General features: G+C 45.0%; 1 protein-coding gene across 1 annotated transcript in view; it reads right to left on the reverse strand.

Moving 5' to 3' along the window:
• Positions 1–17,653, reverse strand: part of ripk1l (receptor (TNFRSF)-interacting serine-threonine kinase 1, like) — a 41,726-nt gene extending 24,073 nt beyond the window's left edge. Inside the window, exons 1-2 of the mRNA XM_080202238.1 lie at positions 17,221–17,653; positions 13,203–13,316 (exon numbers count right to left, since the gene is read on the reverse strand). The gene's annotated coding sequence lies outside the window, so the exon portion shown is untranslated. The remainder of the gene's footprint in view (positions 1–13,202; positions 13,317–17,220) is intronic.
• Between the last annotated feature and the right edge of the window lie 3,930 nt (positions 17,654–21,583).

Below are 21,583 nucleotides of genomic sequence, written 5' to 3' on the forward strand. Positions count from 1 at the left end.
GATGTTTGCAAACTGTACTACACTATACAGAAGTCTCTGTCTCTTCACATTGGATTATATTCCATCGTGCTGGAACAAAGTTTATGATTCGCTGTACACATACCATGGAAAAACAGTTCTTGTGGAATGCATATGCCAGACATGTAGCTCTGTTCACTAGGAGAGTACGTTGGCAGCTTTCGCATAAGTTAGCACAGTTTTACTGCCAATTCTTCATGCATTATTTACAATACGTGGGGCTGAATTTTACTGAGGTAGCTGGCGAATTGTACAGGCTGGCACGGTGGTTAGCTCTGCTGCCTCACAGCACCAGGGACCTGGGTTTGATTCCCAGCTTGGTTCCCTTCCATGTGGAGTCTGCACATTCCCCCCGGGTCTGCATGGGTTTCCTCTGGGTGCTCCCGTTTCCTTCCACAGTCCAAAGACACGCGAATTAGGGTGCATTGGCCATGCTATAATTGCCCCTTAGTGTCAGGGGGATTAGCAGGGTAAATACGTGAGGTTACGGGGATAGGGCCTGTGTGGGATTACTGTCAGTGCAGGCTCAATGGGCCGAATGGCCTCCTTCTGCATGGTAGGAATTCTATAATGCTGCGTTCTGCTGACGGGTCCAAAAGCAGCAAGCAACCCAATTTTGGCTGGCTACAGGACGGGGGAAGAAACACTCCCAGCATTGGCTACCACGAGGGCCACATCCCAATTGAGACAGCAAACTGCTCCCAAAACCTGCTGGTCTGAGGGCTAGCAGCACTTTCACGAACCATGGCCATTGCTGAGGCTGAACGGCAGGGAGAGGGAGCCTCAATAACCAGTCCCCCTCGAAGAGGGAGTTGGGGCAGCATAGTCATTAGCACTGTGTCAGGGACCCGGGTTCGACTCCTGGATTGGGTCACTGTCTGTGTGGAGTCTGCATGTTCTCCCCGTGTCGGCATGGGTTTCCTCCGAGTGCTCCGATTTCCTCCCACAGACTGAAAGTTGTGCTGTTTAGGTGCACTGGCCGCGCTAAATTCTCCCTCAGGTGCATCCGAACAGGCGGTGAAGTGTGGTGACTTGGGGATTTTCACAGTAACTCCATTGCAGTGTTAATGCAAGCCTACTTGTGACACTAATAAGTAAACACAAAAAAAACTTTAGGGTTGCTGGGACCAGGAAAGCAGGTCTGGCTATCAGGGATAGTGGTGGGGGGGGTATTATTTCGTGACGTGTTTTGTTGTGGGGGCGGGGGGGGCATTGACCCCATCCTCCCCCCACCCTTCCAAGTAGTCCATGGAGTGCCCACATAGGAGGGTCCACTCTCTGTCTAGGACCCACTGGGAGGTGGCCTGGTTTCACCTCCAACATTCTCCCCACCCAGTGGGGGGACTGCCCTCTCCCAATGAGAACAAAATACCCACAGAGGCTGGAGGTGGCCCGAATGCATCCCAGTGGGTTTCCTGGCAAAACCACTCTTCAATCCGAAGGCACAAAAAAGGATTCGGTAAAAACATCATTAAAAGGTGACACAGGCACTGCCACCTTCCCCAACAGAAGGGGCTGGTAGTTTCAAGCATGCTCCTGCTGACAGGTCATGGCTGCTGCCTTTGTGTCAACCCATTTTAACCGGCATAAAAGACCCCAAAGGTTTTTAGATCAGATGCCTGAAAAATCCAGCAACATTGTTCTAATTGCATTGTCGACAATCTCAATAGATTCTGAATTGTTTTTTTTTCAAACAACAACTGGCGAACGTATTACTAAAGAATGGCGCTATGTCAGTGTGTTGGTGACCTGACACCATCATGCCAAGTTTCACGTGAGGGTGGGAGGTCAGCGTGTCCAATTTCCAATCACAAATTTCACCCGTGTGCAGCGTGCCACACAACATAGCTGGCGCCTGACAGTTCAGTCCTAATACCATGAGCAACACCAATTAGAAATCTCACAACACCAGGTTAAAGTCCAACAGGTTTATTTGGTAGCAAAAGCCACTGGCTTTCGGAGCCCTTCATCAGGTGAACACACAATTACCAGTGAACTATGCAATTATCTGTGTTCCCTGGGGAGATCAACTGATTTGTGAATTAGTTTGTCACTTGCAGCACCCCGTGTCTGGCAAACCCCTGGGGGTTTCAATGAATGTTACTTCGGAGCGGTCTCCTGCAAGGACACCGGATTCCCAAGTGTTGGCCGAGACATGTTGACCAAGACAGGTGGGTAACCTGGTACTGCTTCAAGTTATTTGTGCAACTTATGGGAACCTCTGTTCAAACATTCAAAGAAATAACAATCGCAACAAACTGCTTTGAATGCAAATGATGTGGAAAGTGGAGGAGGTAGCAGAAATGACTAACCATAACTTTGAGGTCAATGTCAAAATATTGCCAACGATTTACTTTCCCCATCATTGCAGCAGTCTACAGAGGTTTCAATGTCCTCACAACAAGCACCCAATAACTTCCTCCCTCTGAAGCTCCACCTATCTTCATATTTGGGGAGATGGTGGCATAGTGGTAACGTCACTGGGCTAAATGCTCTCCTGACACAAGTTCAAATCCCACCACAGCAGCTTCTGAAATTTAAATTAAATTAATAAAAATCTGGAATTAGAAAGCTAGTCATCATGACCAAACTATCATTGATTGTCATAAAAACCCATCTGGTTCAGGAATGGCCTTTTTTTTAAGGGAAGGAAATCTGCCAATTACCTGGTCTAGATGTGATTACAGATCCACAGAAACGTGGTTGGTTTTTAACTGTTCTCTGAAAATGGCTGGGAAGGCCAAGGGCAATTAGGGTGGGCAACAAATGCCAGCAGCGCCCAAAGTCATGAAAAAAAATTCAAAAAAAAAGACTTGGGAGTCCCTGGCCCCAACTTAACAGAATCTATGAACCTTAGTCCACAATTTTAATGGAAATGTACCTATTTGCTCAGATCCTATGCAGCATCATGTGGTGTGGCAGGGGTGGCACAGTGATTAGCATTGCTCCCTCACAATGCCAGGGACACAGGTTTGATTCCCACCTTGGTTGAGTGTCCTGTGGAGTTTGTACATTCTCTCCATGTCTGTGTGGGTTTCCTCTGGGTGCTCTGGTTTCTACCCATAGTCTGAAAGATGTGCTGGTTAGGGGCATTGGACATGCTAAATTCTCCCTCAGGTGTACCCAAACAGGTGCTGGAGTGTGGCGACTTGGGGATTTTCACAGTAACTTCATTGCAGTGTTAATGTAAGCTACTTGTGACACTAATAAATAAACTAAACTAATATGTGACACATTGGCACAATGCTGTGATTTAAACATCAGCACAGAACTTATGCAATCTTTCATTCAGCCTGGTAAAGTCCATGTCATATTTCTCCTTGAAATGATTATCAGTCTTTCAAAATCTTACCATGTCTCATAGGCATCCAATATTCTGGTAAATGTCATCCATGAAAGAAGGGCCTAACCTTCCTCAATATCCAACTGATGGACCCCTAGTTCACAAAGCACTTTGCTGTTGATGTTACTTGTAACTATTTTAATCAGGCAGTTGAGTTGGCCTCCTTGAATATGAACTCCCTGATTAAGGGCCTAGTTGACGGTCCAATCAGGGAGCCCTACGCTCTGTACTTAAACAGGTGAGTCAGTTCCTCTGGAACTCTGGATGGAGACGGCATACCGGGAGCACTCTGTATAGCGTCGTTGGATCTTGTAAATAAAGAAATTTTGGTGAAGGGATTTCCGCCTCCGAAGACTTATTCCATTAGTTTTGTGACAACGCGGAGACCATACTTTGTTTCCTCTTTGGTAAAGATGCAGCTTGTGCCCGCACATCTACTTCATTCTTCCATTAGTCACAAGATTTGGACTCAGAGAACATTACATCCTGACAAATTATACTTACTTTTCGCCATTCTAAAGAAAGGCCAGCCAGATTGTAACCTCCCGTTATTGAGAGATATTTTTAGTTTTCAGCCTTCACTTTTAGACAATCATTCTCTGCCATTAATCACCGTGCCACCCAACATGGTGCTGCATTGGATCTGAGCAAATAGGTATGTTCCACTAAAATTGTGGACTAAGGTTCACCGCTTCTGTTAATTCGGGGCCAGGGACTCCCATGTCTTATTTTTTTTAAAAACATTCTTTCATGGGATGTGGGCGTTGCTGGCTAGGTCCAGCATCTGTTGCCCACCCCTAATTGTCCTTGGACTTCCAAGCCATTTTGGAGAGCAGTTCAACTTCTTACAACCAGCTGGTGAAGGAGGTGACCAGAAGTCAATCTTTGCTTAGTTATGCCCAAAGTGAGACTTTACAAGTGTATAACACCGGACTCTATAACTTATCACCAGTGTCAATAAGTGTCTCTTTATCCTCCTTTAATTAATTTAAACAAATTAACAAATAAATAAATCAAGTTTAAAGTTTATTTATCAGCGTCACAAGTAGGTTTACATTAACACTGCAATGAAGTTACTGTGAAAATCCACTAGTTACCATTTAAATTGCTGTTTACTTAGACAACTCACAGGTCTTGCCTGGCGGAGAAGGCTGTAAAATCCTGGATACCACAGCTGTTGAGAGGACTTCACACTCCGGCGCCTGTTCGGGTACACTGAGTGAGAATTTAGCACGGCCAATGCTCCCTAACCAGCACGTCTTTCGGACTGGGAGAGGAAACTAGAGCACCCAGAGGAAACCCCCGCAGACACGGGGAGAACATGCAGACTCCACACAGACAATGACCCGAGGCCAGAATTCAACCCAACATTCCAAAGTTGTACAGATTAGATGGAGTGGGTACGATAAATTGACCCTTACTGTCAGGGGAACTAGCAGGGTAAATACGTGGGGTTATGGGCTTAGGGTTTGGGACGGATTGTTGTCAGTATGGGCTCAATGGGCCGAACGGCCTCCCCCTGCACTGTAGGAATTTTATGATTCTCTGAAAGGGGAACAAATAGTCAGCTGCCCTAACCTAAGAAAATGCGATGATGTGGAGATGCCGGCGTTGAACTGGGATAAGCACAGCAAGAAGTCTCACAACACCAGGTTAAAGTTCAACAGCTCCTTTGGCACCACTCACCTGAGGAAGGAGCAGCGTTCCAAAAGCTCGTGATTCCAAACAAACCTATCGGGACTTTAACCTGATGTAGTGAGATTTCTCACTAACAAGATGCAACAGGACAAAGTGAAGACTATTTAGAACAGAGAAAATTACAGCCCGGGAACAGGCCCTTCGAGCCTGCCCGACTGAACTAAAACCCATTTAAACTTGAAAAAAAGAATGACTAACTTTCTGTGAAGTTTTCAAGAACTACAATGAGGCCAATAGTGAAGGAAGTGAAACTACAAGATGGAATAACACAAGCTTGCGCAATAAATGCAGAAGAGAAACTTCACACCTACACTAGTGGTTTGAACTCAAGTAGAATGAACACATCTTTCGGGCTACACTCTGCACAAAGCATATTCATCTCTTGTGTTTCATTACTCACAGTGCTCAGCCTGTTTCCCTTTACCCTCAGCACAATCAAAGGTTCCTCTTGGCATTCTGAATCTCCAGTTTTCAGCCCAGACTGCACAAGCTGCTGATAGGTTATTGGATAGTTTAATGGGCTGATTAAAGTTAAAGTTTATTTATTCGTCACAAGTCAGCTTATATTAACATTGCAATGAAGTTAGTGTGGAAATTCCACTAGTTGCCAGATTCTGGAGCCTGTTCGGGTACACTGAGGGAGAATCTAGCGTGGCCAGTGCACCTAACCAGAATGTCTTTCCGACTGTGGGAGGAAACCGGAGCATCCAGAGGAAACCCACACAGACATGGGAAGAATGTGCAAACTCCACACAGTGACCCAAACTGGAAATCAAACCCATGTCCCTGGTGCTAAGAGGCAGCAGTGCTAACCACTGTGTCACCAAGCCGCTCCAATTCACAATATGGAGCTAAATGAGATATTCTTTGCAACAATACCTTAAAATATGAATTTGATGTATATCACTTAGGGTTTCAACATTTCTTGAAAGCTCTGCAACAACTTTAAGCAAACCTGCCTAACCCGCGTGGGCGGCACAGTGGTTAGCACTGCTGCCTCATAGCACCAGGGTTCAATTCAGGTCTCAGGTTACTGTCTGTCTGGAGTCTGCACGCTCTCCCTGTGTTTGCATGGATTTCTTCCGCTTGCACTGGTTTCCTGCCACATTCCAAAGATTTCGGGTTAGGTTGATTGGCCTTGTTAAGTTGCCCCTTAGTGTCAGAGGAATTAGCAGGGTAAATACGTGGGGTTATGGGAATAGGGCCTGGGTGGGATTGTTGTCGGTGCTGGCTTGATGGGCTGAATGGCCTCCTTCTGCACTGTAGGATTCTATGATTCTATGCAGCATATGGAATGTAAAACAAGTTGAGTGCTGTGTAAAATATATGCAAGTATTGTTTTCAGCCTTTCTTGATTCCACAATTGGGCCTTTATTTTAGCACCACGAGCTTGTGTGCCGGTTCTCCAGCTCCATCGATCCAGGTAATTAAGGGGAACAAGGCCCGTTAAAGGGGGCCAAATGGATTTTACCAGTTGGTCTCCAGATTTCCACAGGTAGTCGTGGCCAGTTGAGCTGCCTGGAGGCACCATTCCAGGGTAGGTCTCGAGGCCCTCACCCTCTGCTTGTCTCAGGCTGCCCCATCCAGAAGTCCCACCTCACAGTAAAAGCCTGCCTGCGGGATCCCTTTCTTTTAATAAAAAAGGTTTGCATTTTTAAAGCACCCTCTCCCTCACATTTTTCACGCCCCCCCCCCCCTCCCCCCAGGATGGCGCCGGAGTGACGTGACTTCTTGCAAGCTGTGTCCAGCAGATCTTCAAATTCTATCTTTTACCCTTTCTCTGTGCTTCTCAAACTTCATTCTAACTCTTTTAAACTCTCTAACAATGACTGTAACACTACATTCCGCAGTCTCTCCTTTCCTTCTCTATGAACGGTATGCTCTGTCCGTATAGCACGCGAGACACAATAATTTTCACTTATGCTAATACATGTGACAATAATAAATCAAACCGAAGCCTTTCTGTCCGGTTATTAATTAGCCACCCCAGGAAAACCACAACCAGTGACAATTTTCCACAGAGTTCAGACCTTCGTTGCGGCCTAACGGCAGGGTTCAAGCCTGCAGTGAATAACCGGCCTGCGATTTCAACTTTGTGTTTTCTCAAAAGCCTGAGGCCGGAATTCTCTGGCCATTCACACCAGCAGGATTCTCTGATCCCACTGCAGTGAACACAGATGTGAAGCGCCAAATTCTCATGTGTAGCAGCAGGGGGCCGCAAGTGGCTGGAGAATTCTTGCCGGACCCTCCTGAAATGTTCGGTTGCTACGATTTTACCTTTAACGTGCGTGCCTCACTCAGACTCTAGATGAGAGTACAATCTGACTTTATAGTCTTTTTTTTAAAAGGTGTCACCCCCTCAGCTGTATTTTCTGACTGCCACTCTCATACTCAGTTTGTAAGCAGCATCCAGGAGGGCTTTCTGAAACAATATGTAGATAGTCCAACTAAGGAAGAGGCCATACTGGACCTGGTATTGGGGAATGAGCCCAGCCAGCTGGTCGATGTTTCAGTAGGGGAGCAGTTCGGCAACAGTGACCATAATTCAATAAGCTTTAAGATACCAATGGATAAAAGTAAGTGTAGACTTCGAGTGAAGCTACTAAATTGGGGGAAGGCTAATTACAACAATATTAGACAGGAACTGAAGAATGTAGATTGGGGGCAGATGTTTGAGGGCAAATCAACATCTGGCATGCAGGAGGCTTTCAAGTGCAAGTTGATAGGGATTCAGGAGTGGCACATTCCTTTAAGGATGAAGGATAAGTATGGCAAGTTTTGGGAACCTTGGATAACGAGAGATATTGTGAGCCTAGTTAAAGAGAAAAAGGAAGCATTTATCAAAGCTAGGAGGCTGGGAACACTTGAAGCAAGTGTGGAATACAAGGAAAGTAGAAAGAAACTTAAGCGAGAAGTAAGAAGAGCTAAGAGGGGTCATGAAAAGGCATTGGCCAGCAGGATTAAGGAAAATCCCAAGGCTTATTACACATACACAAAGATCAAGAGGGTAGACAGGGAGTGGCTACTAAGAACAAGGGAGGAAATCTATGTGTGGAGCCAGAGGAAATGGGCAAGGTATTAAATGAGTACTTTACATCAGTATTCACCAAAGAGAAGGATTTGGTGGATGAGGTGTCTGGGAAAGGATGTGTAGATAGTTTGAGTCATGTTCACATGAAAAAGGAGGAGGTATTGGGATTCTTGAGAAACGTCAAGGTTATCCAGGGCCTGATGGGATATACGCCAGAATACTGAGAGAGGCAAGAGAGGAAATTGCTGGGGCCTTGAGAGAAATTTTATATCCTCACTGGCTACAGGGGAAGTCCCAGAGGATTGGAGAACAGCCAATATTGGTCCTTTGTTTAAGAAGGGTAGCATGAATAATCCAGGTAATTACAGGCCAGTGTGCCTTACATCAGTGGTACGGAAATTATTGGAAAGGATTCTTCGAGATAGGATTTATTCCCACTTGGAAATAAGTGGATGTCTTCGTGAGAAGCAACATGGTTTTGTGAAGGGGAGGTCATGTCTCACGAACTTGATCAATTTTTTCGAGGAAGTGCTGAAGATGATTGATGAGGGCAGTGGATGTTGTCTACATGGACTTCAGTAAGACCTTTGACAAGGTCCCTCATGGCAGGTGCAGAAGGTGAAGTCGCATGGGATCAGAGGTGAGCTGCCAAGATGGATATAAAACTGGCTCGGTCAAAGAAGACAGAGGGTAGCAGTGGAAGGGTGCGTTTCTGAATGGAGGGCTGTGACAAGTGGTGTCACTCAGGGATCAATGCTGAGACCTTTACTGTTTTTTATATATATATGTATAAATGATTTGGAGGAAAATGTAACTGGATTGATCAGTAAATTTGCAGACGACACAAGATTGGTGGATTTGCGGATAGTGATGAGGACCATCAGAGGATACAGCAGGATATAGATTAGTTGAAGACTTGCGCGGAGAAATGGCAGATGGATTTTAATCCGGACAAATGTGTGGTAATGCATTTTGGAAGCTCTAATACAGATAGGAAATATGGCAGAACTCTTAGGAGTATTGATAGGCAAAGGGATCTAGGTGTACAGGTACAGAGGTCAGTGCAAGTGGCAATGCAGGTGGAGAAGGTAGTTAAGAAGGTGTACGACATGCTTGCCTTCATCGGCCAGGATACAGAGTTTAAAAATTCACGTTGCCGCTTTATCGAACCTTAGTAAAGCCGCACTTGGAATATAGTGTTCAATTCTGGTCACCACACTACCAGAAGGATGTGGAGGCTTTGAAGAGGGTACAGAAAAGATTTACCAGGATGTTGCCTGGTATGGAGGGCATTAGCTACGAGGAGAGGTTGGAGAAACTTGGTTTGTTCTCACTGGAGCGATGGAGTTTGAGGGGAGACCCGAGAGAAGTCTACAAGATTATGAGAGGCATGGACAGAGGGGATAGTCAGAAGCTTTTTAAGAACATAAGAACATAAGAAATAGGAGCAGGAGTAGGCCATCTGGCCCCTCGAGCCTGCCCCGCCATTCAATAAGATCATGGCTGATCTGTTGTGGCTCAGCTCCACATTCCCGCCCTCTCCCCATAACCCTTAATCCCCTCTTTTCCCAGGGTGGAAGAGTCAATTACTAGGGGGCACAGGTTTAAGGTGCAAGGGACAAGTTTTAAAAGAGATGTACGAGGCAGATTTTTTTTTTTACACAGAGAGCGATGGGTGCCTGGAACTCGTTGCCGGGGGAGGTAGGGGAAGCGGATATGGTAGTGACTTTTAAGGGGTATCTTGACAAATACATGAATGAGATGGGAATAGAGGGATATGGTCCCTGGAAGGGTAGGGGGTTTTAGTTCAGTCGGGCAGCATGGTCGGTGCAGGCTTGGAGGGCTGAAGGGCCTGTTCCTGTGCTGTAATTTTCTTTGTTCTTTATTCAAGTCCCCTTGACAGCTGTGGTATCCAGGAATTTACAGCCTCTCCTGCCTGGCAGGACCTGCCAAAGTAAACTGCTATTTAAATGGCCCACTGCATCCGCTGGGGGAGACATGCCATGGTGAGATGGTAAAATCCTGGCAAGAATACCTTCCAATGGAATTAGTCACAAAATCTCTCTCAAACTTACAGAAAAAGTCACTTTTCCTAGAATCAATGATGATACATTGATTCTTTCTTTAAAAGCAGTGAATTAAGAAACAGTCCTGGACTGATTAACTAATATAATTCTCCATTTGTTAAGACCCACACCCCTTCCTCTTTACCCAGAATTGGTCGTTGTGATTGATTGTATGTTTGAAGTTTGTTCTTTCATCTTTGAGTCATACAATCCCTACAGTGCAGAAGGCGGCCACTCAGCCCATCAAGTCTGCAACACCACAATCCCACCCAGGCTGTATCCCCATAACCCCAAGCATTTATCCTAGCTAGTCCCCCTGACATGAAGGGGCAATTTAGCATGGCCAATCCACCTAACCCGCACATAAGAACATAAGAAATAGGAGCAGGAGTGGGCCATCCAGCCCTTCGAGCCTGCCCCGCCATTCAATAAGATCATGGCTGATCCATCTTTGGACTGTAGGAGGAAACCCATGCAGACACAGGGAGAACGTACAATCTCCACACAGCTGGGAATCGAACCCGGGTCTCTGGCACCATGAGGCAGCAGTGCCAACTACTGTGCCACTGTGACGCCCTAGAAATTTGATATAGTTCTTGGGGCTAAATTGCAACTCAGAATATTGAATTTGATTATCAGCCATGACAACAATGAATGGTAGATGATGTTCGAATGACCTACTCCTGCTTTCAATGTTTTGATGTAACTGGGACAAGACGAAACAGTAGGGCTGATCCCGGATTTGAACTCGGGACCTCAATGGTCAAGGCCACGGTTAGTGCTAATATGAATATATAATGATGATCGATTCTCTCCCTCTCTCTGGCAACGGGCAGGTCACGTGGATTTCTCCAGACCCACTGAGAGCGAAAGCAGAAAATTTGATGTTCTAGCCAGAACGCCATTCACTCTTTGATGGCACCGAAACATCTCAGCCAGGAACAAGGACGGATGATTTTGGGTATTATATCAGCTGGTTATATCAGATTGGGGGAAAGGCAAATTGTGCGGAGGGTGTGGAGAGTCTGCAGAAGGATCTAGATAGGCTGGGCGAATGGGCCAGGAAATGGCAAATGGAATTTAATGTTGGCAAGTGTGAGGTGGTCCACTTTGGTAGGAAGAATGGTAGGAAGGACTATTACTTACGTGGCGAAAAACTGCAGCAGGCGACGGTGCAGAGGGACCTCGGGGTCCTTGTGCATGAGTCGCAAAAACCCAGCTTGCAGGTGCAGCAGGTGGTCAGGAAGGCGAATGGGATGCTGGCCTTCATAGCGAGGGGGATTGAATATAAAAGTAGGGAGGTCTTGCTGCAGCTGTATAGGGCATTGGTGAGGCCGCAGCTGGAGTACTGTGTGCAGTTTTGGGCGCCGCACCTGCGCAAGGATATTTTGGCCCTGGAGGGAGTGCAGAGGAGGTTTACTAGGCTGATACCGGAGTTGAGGGGATTGAGCTATGAGGAGAGGCTGAATAAACTAGGCTTGTACTCGTTAGAGTTTAGAAGAATGAGGGGAGATCTCATTGAGACGTATAAGATGATGAATGGGATGGATAGGATAGAGGTGGAGAGACTCTTCCCGCTCAAAAAAGACAGTAGGACTAGGGGGCACAGCCTCAAGATAAAGGGGAGGTGGTTTAGAACGGAGTTGAGGAGGAACTTCTTCACTCAAAGGGTGGTGAATCTCTGGAATTCTCTGCCCGTTGAAGTGGTGGAGGCTGCCTCGCTAAATATTTTTAAGAAGCGGGTTGATGGGTTCTTGATAAGAGAGGGGATTAAGGGTTATGGGGAGAGGGCGGGAAAGTGGAACTGAGCCACGACAGATCAGCCATGATCTTATTGAATGGCGGGGCAGGCTCGAAGGGCTAGATGGCCTACTCCTGCTCCTATTTCTTATGTTCTTATGTTATATTATTTGACTTTGTCTCCCATCTCAGCTTAACTGCAGCCGAACCCATCATTCATGCCTTCTGTTACCTCTACACTGGACTATTCCACCGTCCTTCTGACTGGTCTCCCACATTCCACTCTCATCCAAGACTCTGCTGCCTGGCTCATGATTCATGCTATATCCAGTCCCCCTCTCACCCATGTGCTCATTGACCTATCCATCAAACATCTTAATTTTTTACATTCCCATCCTTGTTTCCAAACCACTCTGTGGCCTTGCCCCTCCCTATCTCTGTAATCTCAAAGAACAAGTGAGAACAAAGAACAGTACAGCACAGGAACAGACCCTTCGGCCCTCCAAGCCAGTGCCGATCATGATGCCTGCCTAAACTAAAACCATATGCAGTTACGGGTCTGTATCCTTCCATTCTCATGCTATTCATGTCTTCATCTAGGTGCCCCTTAAATGCCGCTATCAAACCTGCTCCCACCACCTCCCCAGGCAGCGCGTTCCAGACACTCAGCACCATCTCCTCCAGCTTCACAACCTTGTGAGATATCAGTGCTCCTCTAATTTGGGCCTCTTGTGCATTCCAATTTTAATTGCTTCACCACCAGTGATTGTGGCTTCAGTTAGATAGAATAGAATCCCTACAGTACTGAAGGAGGCCATTTAGCCCATCCAGTCTGCAGTGACTCTCTGACAGAGCATCTCACCCCAGGCTCACCACCCCACCCTATCCCTGTAGCCCCACACATTTACCACAGCTAAACCCACACATCTTGGGACACTAAGGGATAATTTAGCATGGCCAATTCACCCAACTTGTACATCTTTGGACTGTGGGAGGAAACCAGAGCACCCGGAGGAAACCCACTCAGACACGGGGAGAATGTGCAGACTCCACACAGACATTCAAGGCCAGAATTGAACCCTTGCCCCGGTACTTTGAGGTAGCAGTGCTAACCACTGTGCCAACATGCCACCCTAGTTGCCTACGACCAATCTCTATAATTTACTCTCTCTGCCTTCGAAACATTCCTTAAAATTTACCTTTCATCTCCTTATATGGTTTGAGTCAAACTTTTGTACTTCTGCAAAGGACATTGATACATTTTGTTACACTAAAAGGTGCTATGTAAATAAATAATCATTATTACCATTCAAATTAATCCATTGGTCCAATTGAAACAAATTCTTTGGCGACGTTCTTTTCCTTCTCTGGGGCAAACTTTCCTCTTTCCTTAAAGCAGAATCCTGCAGATGCCGGAAACCTGAAATGAAAGCAGAAAATGTTCAGTGGGTCTAGCAAGCATTTATGGAGAAACAGAATGGACAATTTCAGGTCGACGATGTCCGTCTGTCAGAGTTGAAAAATACCAGCAATGTCACAGGTTTGGAGCAAGGACAGATGTAGGGTAGAAGTGAAGGGGAGGAATGAAGAAAAGGGAAATGATAGGGTGAAAGCTAGGGGAAATTAAATGATAAAAGGGCACAAAGCAAATGGAGATGGTAATGGGACAAATAGAGAAACTATAGATGGACCCAGGAGAGGTGTTTGTGGGAGTAGCAAAATACAAGTAACATAGGATCCCTACAGTGCAGAAGGTGGCCATTCGCTGTGCAAAAATGTTTTTCGTCACATCACATTTACTTCCTTTACAAATCACTTTAAATATGTGCCCTCTTGTACCTGATCCTTTTACGAGCAGGAGCAGTTTCTCCCCGTCTGCGCTGTCCAGCCCCCTCATGATTTTGAATGTCCCTATCAAATCTCTTAGCCTTCTTCTCTTCAAGAACAACAATCCCAACCTCTCCTACCTATCCTATGACTGAAGTGTCTCATCCTGGAACCATTCTTGTAAATCTCTTCTGAATTCATTCCAATGCATTCACATCCTTCCCACGCACAATACTCCAGCTGAGGTCTACCTAGTGTCTTATATAAATTCAGCATAGCCTCCTTGCTCTTGTATTCTATGCCCCTACTAATAAAGCCCAGATTATTATGTGCTTCATTAACTCTTTCCACCTATCCTGCCACCTTCAATGACTGATGCACATGTACATACAGATCCCTCTACTCCTGCACCCCTTTAAGAATTTCACCCCTTATTTTGTATTGTCTCTCCATGTTCTTCTTACCAAAATGCTCATTTCACACTTTTCCACATTGAACCTCCTATCTGCCACCTATTTGCCCCTCCACCAACTTGTCTATGTCCTTTTGAAGTTCTACACATCCGTCTTTGTGGTTACAACACTTCAAATTCGTGTCAGCCTCAAATTTTTTAATTTTCCCCAACAAACCAAGATCGAGATCATTGGCAAAGGTCTTACACCAATGTACACCCACTTTAACTCACTTGTCTGAAACTCCTCTGTCTGTTCTCTTAGCAAGTACATTATTAACGCATTGAAGATTTAATATCCCTATTCAGCAACAAAAACAAATTTCAGATATATGCATTAAGTAACTTGTACCTGACAATATAATCACTGGGCTTTGCTACTTCTTCAATTCAAGCCTTTCTACCCTTATTTAAAGTTTGTCTTTACTATCCCAATTACAATACGAGTCTTCTCAGTCCGTACACATGCTTTTTTAAAATTCTTTCGTGGGCCATGGGCTTCGCTGGTTGGCCAACATTTATTGCCCATCCCTAGTTGCCCCTGAACAGCAGTTGAAAGTCAACTACATTGCTGTGGCTCTGGAGTCACATATAGGCCAGACTAGGTAAGGATGGCAAATTTCCTTCCCTAAAGAACATTGGGTGGGTTTTTAACAACAATCGACAATGATTTCATGGTCATCATAGATTCTTAACTCCAGATTTTTTAAAATTGAATTTGAATTCCACCATCTACCGTGTTGGGATTCAAGCCTGGGTCTCCCAGAACATTGGCTGAGTTTCTGGATTAGTAGTCTAGCAATAATACCACTAGGCTATCACTACTGATATTTGGTTCTAATTTCTTTTTGTTTTTTAACATGTTCTGTCCTTTTCTTTGTTTCTCTTTATGTGGTCCAAGTAAGGGCAGAAGATTTTTTGTTAAGTTTAGTTAGGGCATCATAATTAGCACGAAAGGACCTGTTCCTGTGTTGTACTTTTCTTTGTTTAAAATGCAATTTGTGGATACAATATTGATATTACTAAAGAAGCAGTTCATTTTTTTCTCTCATTGCCTCACACTTTCCACTCTTTCTGCCCTCATCCCTCACTCTAATTTTAATTTTTTCTTCTCTCTTATTTATATTGTTCTTGTTCAAGTTTCTTCATCCATTTTACTTAATCTCAACATAAATAAGATAGATACTACCATCCAAACTTCTCCAAAACAAAGTTTAGTCTTGTCTGCTAAATGGTACAACCAACACATCTGTATACCATTGGATTAGTATGAGCCACCATCACATTAATACATAACTTGTATGTCTTAGGGACCTCCTTGAGCCAGTGAAGAAGATAAATCCTGCAGAGTTTGTGTATTTGAGGCTAAAAAGTACTAACTTTCATTTATTGAGTAAGTTAAGAATATAGGGAACCAAAACTCTACAGGCCAGTTAGCTTAACATCTACCATAGGGAAAATGTTAGAAGCTGCACTGCACCCCTCTAATTCCACTACATCCATCCTGAAGCCCGGTGCCCAGAGCTGAACACAGTACAGTCTGGGCAAGAGGTTTGCACAATTGAAGTATAACTTCCACCCCTTTGTATTACCACCACCATGAGATGAAGCAGAATATTTCATTAACTTTTTGAGTTTTGTTTTGCACTTGTGTGCATCAGGAACACTTAATAGACCCCCTAAATTGCTCAACCAGTTGCCTATAATTTCTTGCCATTTGGAAAATATTCTCCTCTATCTTTCTCAGGCCCAAAGCAGGTGCCCTCACACATTGAGCTACCTGCCGAGAGTGAGGCCTTCTTTCAGTGGGGTGTCACCACTGCGTGTGGGTGGACTGTGTGATATGCGCACAGGTCTATGATGGAACTCAGACCCCAGATCTTACACCTCCAAAAGCTGACACCAAAAAGAATTATTTTACCGTGAAGATATTGAAAATTTGAATAATAAATCAACAGGTCGTAACTCTCAGGACACATCAGAGGCAGCAAACAGATTAGAGAATAGATACTGGCAGGGGGTTTGAGGAAAAGCTTTGTCACTCAGACAGTGGAACTCACTGTCTGAAAGAGTGATAGAGGCAGGAACCTTCACAACATTTAAGAAGCCTTTAGATGAACACTTGAAACGCCAGAGAATACAAGGCTATGGAGCAGGTGCTGAAAAATGGGGTGGGGATAGGTGCTTGGTGGCTAGCACCGACACGAAGGGTCGAAGCGCCTCTTTCTGTGCTGCAAAACCTCCAATTCCTGGTACCCCTTTGAGGTGGTTACAGCTCCAATGTGAAAACTGCTCCCACTATTGGTAGCTAATTAAATCTCACATAGAAAGATAGTCTCTGACTGGCCGAGATGTATTCAAAAATTGTAAAAACTGCTGCTGACAGTGGTCCCTGTAACCTGCTGCTGGGCTCGGGGTTGGGCTTGGGCTTGGGGGCGGGGGTACTCAATCGTGTCTGCGAGTGTGTCGCGGTGACCTCCAACATCTCAGCACTTCCAATGCACAAAGCAGTCTCGAAGGTGGTTTCGTTCTTCCAACTTCCTCGGGTCGCCATTACATTTACCGGAAAGGACATCAAAAAGTGACTGACAGCCAACATCCAAGTGCTGGACACAGCAGGACAAGGAGTAGGGGGGAAGCAACGCAACAAGAACCTCCCCGGGCAAAGAACGGCACCAGGGAGTCTCTATTTGCGAGGAAAAGACCGGCTCATTGCGGGAAAGGATCACCCATTGCAGCCCCAGTGCACAGATACCCCACCCCCTCTCCCTAGCCTCCTTCACTGTACCCTCCTCCCCTCTGTTCCCCACCCCGATGTCACTGGGCACGTTGCCCCCTCCAGGTATTGGAACAGCTGGACCTACCTGTGCAGTTTCACGGCGAGCAGTCACATTGTTGGATCCAGTCTCTCTCTTCCCCCCCCCGCCTCCAGCTCCCTCTTCCGCGTTACTGTAGAGTTAGTTGCACAAGAGCTTTTGGAGCACCACCCACTCGGGAAATACCCCCTCCAGCACCTCTTCTGCCAAAACTTTTAATGTCCCAGCACCTGCTTTGTCTTCACGTCCAGCGTGTCTTTAGTTTTTGCCTGCTGCATATTTCCAATTTGCTAAAAGAAAAACAGAAATGTAACCAGCGGTTTAAAAGTAGAGTATAGGGTTTGGAGCTGAAGGTTTGATTGGTGATCCAGGATATGCTCTTAAGGGCCTCTTTCAGCTAGCAGTTCCTGTAAAAGGCGATGTTATCGCTGTGATTGACGCAGTGATGTTGGCGACCGCCTTTTCTCTTCAATGCACCTTATTATTAAACAGAAATGCAAATATTAAACAAGCTATATTGCTGCACCTTTGCTAATTGGCTGGCATGCAAGCCTGCCTACTGGTTCAACATCAACTCAACTTGACGTGAAATCAAACTCTCACTCAATTGGATCAGTGAGATGTCTCACAACGCCAAGTTGAAGTCCAACAGGTTTATTTGGAATTACAAGGTTTCAGAGTGCTGCTCCTTCAGGTGAGTGGAGGTTAGTTCACAAACACGGCATATATGGGCAAAGACAAATTGCAAGATAATTAAAGGTTGGAATGTGAAAAATGGTTGGATTGCGAGTCTTTACGGGTGACCAAGCCTTTACCTGTTGGACTTTAACCTGGTGTTGTGAGACTTCTTACTGTGCCCACCCCAGTCCAACGCCAGCATCTCCAGCTCAATTGTCTATCACCAGCCTAGACATCACTCACATTTCATAAAATCCTTACAGTGCAGATAGAGCCTATTTGGCCCATTGACTCTCTGGCAGACCATCTTTCCCAGGTCCTATCCCCATAACGCCACATTTTCACCCCGCTAATTCTCCTAACCTACACATCATAGGGCAAGTTAGCATGCCCAATCCACCTAACCTGCACGTCTTTGAACTGTACAAGGAAACTAGCAGAAACCCACACAGATATGGTGAGAATCTTCACACAAGTGCTCAAGGACCGGAATTGCTGTGAGGCAGCAGTGCTAACCATTGTCCTGGTTCTGACTTTCTCTTGTAATTTATAATAGAGACACAAGGTTTTCCCCTCAACGTTTCTCTTAAAAGTCTCGAATTGATTTGTTAGTCTTCAGTTTTGGCATATCAATAAATATTTCATTTCATTTTTTCATCAATAAAAAGTAACCAGTTGGAAAACTCTATTTATTAATTACCTAATACCTAATGACCTTCATTAGCTGAAAACAAAGGGGATGCGGTGAGAAGATTTTATCAGATAGATCACTTCCTTTCTTTGTTATTTAGGTAAAAAAGAAAGATTGAACAGATTCTGTATGAAATAGAAGCAAAATATCATACAACTTTGTTGATTTTTAAATTGTTTTGTTGAAACAAAGAAATTCCCAGTTTGGCAACTTGGATGTGATGTGGATGTGCCGGCGTTGGACTGGGGTAAACACAGTAAAAAGTCTGACAACACCAGGTTTAAGTCCAACCGATTTATTTGATAGTAAACTCACTAGCTTTTGAGGTTACCCTCTTTGTCAGGTAAATGGAGAGTTCTGGCCTCAGACAGAGCATATAAAGCACAGACAGTTTACAGATTACTGATTAGAATGCGAATCTTTACACCTAACCTGCTGTTCAAGTCCTAAAGTGGCCGACAATGTGAGTGGAAGGAGCACTGATCACAGGTTAAAGAGATGTGTATTGTCTCCAGACAGTACAGTAAGTGAGGTTTTGCAAACCCAGGCAAGTCACGGGGGTTACAGATAGTGCGACATGAACCCAAGATCTCTGTTGAGACCGTCCTCCTGTGTGCCGAACTTGGCTATCAGTCTCTGCTCAGCGACTCTGCGCTGTCGTGTGTCGTGAAGGCCGCCTCCAAGGCGTAAAGATTTAGATGTAAAGATTCGCATTCTAATCAGTAATCTGTAAACTGTCTGTGCTTTATATGCTCTGTCTGAGGCCAGAACTCTCCACTCACCTGACGAAGAGGGTAACCTTGAAAGCTAGTGAGTTTACTATCAAATAAATCAGTTGGACTTAAACCTGGTATTGTCAGACTTTTTACTAACTTGGATGTGGTCAGAGATGGTGGGGAGGAGGGTGTCTGGCTGTTACTAGGAAGGCTTGTGATATGTTTGAGGGTCGGGCAATGTCAGGTTCCCATAGGAGGAGGGTCCTATCTGTGATTAGGGAATGGGGTCTTTCCATGATCATGGGGAAAGGAGCCATCTGGGTGTGACAGTTTTCCTATGCAAAGAAGGCTGAAGGTTTATTTTGAGGCCTGGAGGAGGATTCCTGGGGTGGCACAGTGGTTAGCGCTGCTGCCTCACAGAGCTAGGAACTCAGGTTTGATTCCAGTCTTGGGTGAATGTGTGGAGCTTGCACATTCTCCCCATATCTGTGTGGGTTTTCTCCGGGTGCTCCAGTTTCCTTCCATGCTCCAAAGATGTGTGCTTTAGGTTGTTTGGCCATGACAAATTGGTCCTTAGTATTAAGGGGATTAGTGGGGTAAATATTTGGAGTTACAGGGATAGGGTGGGACTGTTGTTGATGCATACTTGATGGGCTGAATGGCCTCTTTCTGCTCTATAGGGATTCTATGATTTCTGCCCCCTTCTGGTCCAGAAGGAGATTTAAGTTAAATTTTAAAGACTGCAGAGAAAGCATTATTTGATCTTTAATTCCAGATTTATATTCAATTCAAATGTCATTATGGTGGGATTTGAACCCAGGTAGCGTTACCTGTGTCTCTGGAATACTAGTCCAGTGACAATACCACTACACCACTGCCTCCGCATATACTTTGCCCTTTACGGCATGGAATTACAGGATATTCTGATATGTTCTTCTATTATAAATTAGTGTGCATGGAAACAAAAGACATCTGATTATTTACCTTCAGTTATCAATTCAATCATACATTGCAATCCCTTAAATGGCACAGTGGCACGGTGTTTAGCACTGCTGCCTCACAGTGCCAGAGACCTGGATTTGATTCCCGACTTGGGCCACTTGGGTGCAGAGTTTGCATGTTCTCCCTGCGTCTGCATGGGTTTCCTCCAGGTGCTCTGGTTTCCTCCCACAGTCTGAAGATGTGCTGGTTAGATGCATTGACCATTCTAAGTTCTCCCTCAATGTACCCGAACAGGCAGTGGCATGTGATGACTAGGGGATTTTCATAGTAACTTCTTTGCAGTGTTAATGTAAGCCTACTTGTGACTAATAAATAAACTTGTTAAACTTTTACATGCTATGTCCCTGAGACTGGCCCCAATAGTCTCACAAGTATAGGACACATCAGATGTCGCCAAGATGAAGTTGAAACTCCTAAGGAACATCAGACCTTTACAGGTTAATCATAATCCCTAAAGTGATGCTAATATGTCAACATGTCCAGCCTCCCTCTGGTTAAGTGCATGAGATGCTCATTTACTACTACATAATTAGGAAGCTCCTTCTCTATGTACCTGTGTAACACCACCCATGTCTTTTTCATTACTAATAAGAAACCATGGATATCTATTGTAACCTTCCCTTCTTCCAGCCTTCCACATTGTTGCTGTTAACCTGTTCTTGCAGTTACTCCTTTATGTTCTCCTATCTGAGGTTATATCTTGTAACTTTCCACATTTGGTTAGTGAGGTAATGTGTGCTTTATTCCGAGTTTAACTGTGCAACTGGAGCAGAATTAGGATGGGAATGTCTGATCTCGTCTGTACCTGCCCCACTGCCAGCGAGAATGGAGAATTCGGCGCTCAGCCAAAACTGCGTTCACTGCAGTGGCACCGGAGAATCTCAGCCACAGGCGAGGTTGGAGGTTTTTGGCGCAAGTGTTCCATTAACAATGTAGTGAATTCCATACTGTCTAATCATAAAGGCATGTTTTGCAGGTGCTTAGATCATGCGATACTGAAAATTATTTCACTTTCACTTCCATTGACAGGGCTGCCAAGATTGTAAGACTGATTGCCTAGTTCCAAATGATAATACAGCACACAGACTTAATTGCTGGTGAGGCTCATCTTCTCAAGCTCTGTTTCTCCTCCATCAATGAGTCAGCTGTCTGAGGAACAGCACATGTGGTGAGTATAGTACTCACAGTATATTGCTTCTTTAAACACCCTGGCCTTTTTGACCAGAATTACTGTGGATTGAATGATAGATGTATTCAAGAACGTGAAGGATCCGGATAGAGTAGGTCTAGAGAAGCTGTTCCTGCTCGTGGAAGGATCAAGAATGAGAGGGCACAGATTTAAATTAAGGAGAACTGACGTGAGGAGAAACATTTTCACACAGTAGGTAATGCCTGGAATGCACTGGGTGTTGTCGAGGCAGGTTCAATTGAACAGGAAGAACGTACAAGTTACGGGGAGAAAGCAGGGGAATGGAACTCATTAAATTGCTCATTTGGAGAGCCAGT

This window comes from Carcharhinus amblyrhynchos, chromosome 2, assembly GCF_965287045.1.
Source record: "Carcharhinus amblyrhynchos chromosome 2, sCarAmb.v2.hapA, whole genome shotgun sequence".
Lineage (NCBI taxonomy): Eukaryota > Metazoa > Chordata > Chondrichthyes > Carcharhiniformes > Carcharhinidae > Carcharhinus > Carcharhinus amblyrhynchos.